This window comes from Penaeus japonicus, unplaced genomic scaffold (genome assembly GCF_977035675.1).
Source record: "Penaeus japonicus unplaced genomic scaffold, GWHDUDI00000001_assembly GWHDUDI00000009, whole genome shotgun sequence".
In the NCBI taxonomy this organism is placed as follows: domain Eukaryota; kingdom Metazoa; phylum Arthropoda; class Malacostraca; order Decapoda; family Penaeidae; genus Penaeus; species Penaeus japonicus.
In genome coordinates, this window is record NW_028234411.1 from 30,965,668 (window position 1) to 30,970,667 (window position 5,000).

The 5,000-nt window shown below is 40.7% G+C and overlaps 1 protein-coding gene across 1 annotated transcript in view; it reads left to right on the top strand.

The window, feature by feature from the left end:
• LOC122254294 (uncharacterized) overlaps positions 1-5,000 on the top strand; it is a gene marked incomplete in the record, with an annotated part of 139,004 nt that overhangs the window by 873 nt on the left and 133,131 nt on the right.

Genomic DNA, 5,000 nt, shown 5'->3' on the forward strand with positions numbered 1-5,000 from the left:
TAAAGGTGTGCAGTTAATGAGTGTCCTTCCCTTGAGTCATGGAGATGTGTTTGGGATCATTGTGGCGATGAAGCACAGCCATCACGTGAAACTTTATGATCATTTTGTTTTGCAATTGACTATGATGCAACTCTAATCACACTAAGGGCAATGTAGCTGTCTAATACTACTTTAGGTGATTAGTAAGACCAAAATCCACAAACCTGCCCAAGTCATGATATGAAACGAGAGGCGAGCTGAGAAACCATGCACTTTTGACCAATGTCAATTCCACACCATTTATATACTATATTCACCTTATGCTAAATTCGCCTAGAAGTAATACAGATCAGCCATTGATAAGAATTGGTTGTTGCAATCTATTTATTCACACTGTGTTCAGGGTATATGATCAGACTTGTTCCGTATGATAATGTGTAAAAGTGAAAAGTTTAGAAACCAAATATGAAAACAATGGTAGTTTAGAAAGGATTTTTACAAATATTAATTCTGAAATTGAAGATAGCACCATTTTCAGATGAAGGCTGCTTATCATTTCTTTGTTTTCTGGCAAATGTGAACTAAGCAGATAGAAAGACCAAACATAGAGCTCAATAAGCAGTAAACTCCGGATTTCATAAGCTATATTGATCCCGTATTATTATGTAATTGAAAAAAAAATCTTTAAATAGACCATGTGTGGAGGGGAAGTCTAATGCCCAGGCAACAGAAAGATTAGAAAAGGCTGATAGTTCTCTTCCATTTAATTTGATCGCCTGTTAGTATAGCTGTTCCTTTGAACATTTTACTTCCCCGCTGCCTAGAGTTTTATCAGTTGCATCATGATATGGAGTATACTTTCTCATTATAAAAATCCTAATTTACTGCCTCCTGTGTTCTGATTGGTTGCATTTGTTGATTTTTGCTACGCACCAACTACAATTATTTAAAACTGTGAATAAAAGGAAGGTAACACGAACTTTGTATAAAAAAAAAAAAAAATCAGGAATATAGCCATAGAGGAGGGTGTGGCTACGGGAAGAATGTCACACAGCTGGTGCCTGTAGCTTGGGACTGGTTTGGGACTAGCCTGTAAGACCTACATCATGGCTGGTAGAAAGAAGGATATTTTGACGCGATCCGAGTATTGACAGCAGTGAAGACACACATCATAAAATGGAGTATCTCTCTCACACTCTCCCTCTTTACTCTACCTTTCACCCCCCTCACCTCATTCTTCTCTCTCACTCACTCACTCATTCTCTCCCTCTCTCTCTCTCTCTCTCTCTCTCTCTCTCTCTCTCTCTCTCTCTCTCTTCGCTCCTCACTCTCTCTTCTCTATCTCTTCTCTCTCTCTCCCTCTCGCTTCTCCATCTCTCTAGCTCCTCTCTCTCTCTCTCTCTCTCTCTCTCCCTCTCTCCCTCCCTCCCTCCCTCCCTCCCTCTCTCCCTCTCTCCCTCTCTCCCGCCCTCCCTCCCTCTCTCCTTCAGAGAGAGATAAACAAAAAAAGAAAGAGAGAGAGAGAGCGAGTGAGAGAGCCAGCGAAGTAATTACAGAAAACGGGGGGAGCATTAGAATATTCCTTAATTCCATACGGCGCTAAATTCGCTAGACTCAGTGTCTCCTTATAATTGGAACAGAAAAGAGGGGTATTCCGCCTCTTCCAATTTCAACTAAGAGGCTTAATTCCACCCCCTCCCCCCTCCCCCCCTGAAAAAAAAAATAAATGATTGCAGTCGTGTCTCGTGCTTTCATTTAAAACATTTAATATTCCCCTCATCATCTGGTCTTTATGGGAGTCACGTAGAATTAAAGGAATTACGTAAGCCCGGAGTGAGTTGTCGATCCTCACCAAAGGGATTCCAGAGTCGAGGCTCGCTCTTCCTTTGTCTCCTCTTTGGATTCTTCTTTTCTTTTCTTTCTTCGTTGCACTGTTTTTTTTTTTTTTTTTTTTTTTTTTTTTTTTTTTTTTTTTTTTTTTACTTTTTTTTCATTCTTCTTCCTCTTCGTTTTTTTTTCTTATCTTATTCGTATTATTACTGTTATTGTTATTATTGTTATCATTTTTATTGTTTGTGTTACTATTACTATCATTATCATTCGTTCTTCGTCTTATTCTTGTTTTGCTTTCGTTTTTGTTTTCTTTTGTTTGTTTGTTTTCTTTCTTCGTTTTCTTTTTCTGCTTCCTTTTTATCCCTTCTATCTTCTTTTCTATCTACTTCCTCTACTTCTTTCCTCTTTTTTCTAGTTCCTCTTTCTCTCTTTTTTTCCAGTTCTATATCCTTTTATTCTTCTCCTTCTCATTATTATTCTTAGTTTTCATTTCCTCCTTCTTCTCCTTCCCTTCCCCTCCCCATCGCCCCTTTTCCTCGCCTTCCTCTTTCTCCTTCTCCTATCCATCTTCCTCCTCCTTATCCTGCTTCATTAACTTCTTTTTTTCCTCTCTTTTCTACTTCTTCTTTTACTCCTCCTCCTCCTCCTCCTCCTCTTTCTTCTTGTTCTTTTGCTCTGCCACCTTATTCCTCTCTTTTTTTTTCTTCTATATCTTCTTGTCCATCTTCTTCATCTTTATCTCCTTCTTCTTCGTCTCCTTCTCCTTATTCTCTTACATTCTTATGATTATTATCATTATCATGACCCTTCTTCTTCGTCTTCGTCTTCCTCCCTCTTCTCCCTCCCCCCTCCTTCTCCACCACCACCGCCACCTCCTCGACTTCCTCCTCTTCCTCTTCCCCCTCCTCCTCTTATTCTTCCTCCTCCTCCTCCCCCTCCAGCCCTTCCTCCTCTTTCTCCTTCTCCTCTTCCTCCTCCATCATTACCACCACCTCCTCCTCCTTTTCCTCCCCTTCTTCCTCCTCCTCCTTCTGCTCCTCCTCTTCCTCCCCTTCCTCCTCCTCCTCCACCAACTCCACCTCCTCCTCTTCCCCCTTCTGCTCCTCCCCTTCCTCCACCACCTCTACCACCTCTTCCTCCTTCTGCTCCTTCTGCTCCTCCTCCTCCTCCCCTTCCTCATCCACTACCACCACCTCCTTCACCTCTTCCTCCTCCTAACCCTTCTTCTTCTTCTACCTCCACCACCACCACCAGCACCTCCTCCTCCACCTCCTCTTCCTCCTCCTCCCCTTCCTCCTCCTCCTCCTCCTCCCCTTCCTCCTCCACCACCACCACCTCCTACACCTCTTCCTCCCCTTCCTCCTCCTAACCCTTCTTCTTCTACCTCCTCCTCCACCTCCTCCTCTATCTGAAACCATCCTCATATTCAATACCCTTTTCTCCCCCTATCTCGCATCTCTTCATCATCTCAACCAATACGACGTTCCCCTAAATCCCTGATCGAGGGAGCGAGATAGTTCTTACGTAATAACCCATTCGAAAACGAAACGCGAGTGGCCGTATTCTTTCCCGGTTTTGTTGGCGCTGTAAAGTCAGCTGATGGCCGGATGGAAGTGTTGTTGGAACGAACGTTCCGACCTTACTTTTCGACTGTTTACTAGTTCTAGTTTGGCCTTTGTGTGGGGTTGTTTTTGTCGACAAGTTGTTGTGTGTGTTTTTCTTTTTTGTCTTTTTTTTTTTTTTTTTTTTTTTTGTTTCGTTCTTTTCTTTTCTTTTTCTTCTGGTTTTATTGGGTTGTTATTTTCTTTGTGTAATTTGTTTCGTTTTTTTGTTTTTTTTCGGTTTGTTTCTCTTCTTTTTTTCCATCTCCTCCTCGTATTTTTTCTCCTTGTTTCCTTTTTTTCTTTTTTTCCTTCTCCTCTTCCTCTTCTTCTTTCTCTTTCTCCTCTTCTTCCTCTTTATTATTTTCCTCCCCCTCTTTTTCTTCATTTTCTTCCTCCTTCCTCTCCTTCTCTTGCTCCTTTTCCTCCTCCTCTTCTTATTGGCCTTCTTCCTCCTTCTTCCTTACTTCTTTAATATTTTTCTTTTATCCTTTTCCTCGGCTTCGTCTTCCTCCTCCTCCTCCTTCTATTCCCTCTCCTCCTTCCCCCTTTTGTACTTCCTTCTCTTCTTCATCGTCTTCTTTTGATTTATATTTTTTTCTCACTTTCCTCTTCTTGTTGTATGTCCTTAATCTTACTGTTTTTCTTTTCTTCCTGTTGTGTTTTTCCTCTTCTTCCTCATTTATTTTCCTTCTCTTCCTTCTTCTTCTTCTTTTCTTTCTCTTTCTTTTAATCTGGATCTTCTACTTCTTCTGTATCATCATTTTTGTTCTCCCTCCCCCACCCCTTCATCTTCTTCATCTATCTCCTATTTTTGTTTCTCTAATACTGCTTCTTTTTTCTCTCCCCTCTTCCTCCTCTTCCTCCTTCCTGGTAGTTTTCGTATTCTATTTATTTTCTCCTCCTCCTCCTCCTTCCTGGTCATTTTCTTCGTATTGTTTTTTATCTTCCCCTCCTCTTCCATCTTTATTTCTGATTTTTCCATCTTCTCCTTTTTATTCTTCTTTTCCCCTTCCTCCTCCTTCCTTTTCTGTTTCTTCTTATTCTTCTCTCATTACTAAGATCTGTGTATTCCTCTAATAATACTATTAATGTGAATCCAAGTACAATACTATTATTTTAGGATATTTTATCTCTGGTGTTTAATCTATAAGTTGAGAAAGACAGGTACATATAACATAGTATAGCTATCATATCTATGTTCTTCATAAAACTGATAATACGTTCCGATTTATTTAATCTAATTTTTGAAAATCTACATCTTTTTTACAACCACCCCCCCCCCCCCCCCCCCCTTCCCCCCTTCCCCCAACCCCCCCCATGCAAAAAAAAAAAAAAGGGCAGCAGTCAGAAAGAGCTTATCAAATCAAATATGCAAGTTGGTAGTGATATTTTCATGAGAACAAAATAGAGAGAAAGTACTTGAAGTTTGTTGAACTTTGGTGAGTGTCGTCCAACTCAGGAATTCCACACATCATTTATGCAGAGTCTCTCCCTTTCACTCAAGACCTTCCTTCCTCTTTCTCTTGTTCTCCTTCTGTCTTTCTCTTTCTGTTTCGCTCCCTCTCCTATTTTCTGTTTCTTTCT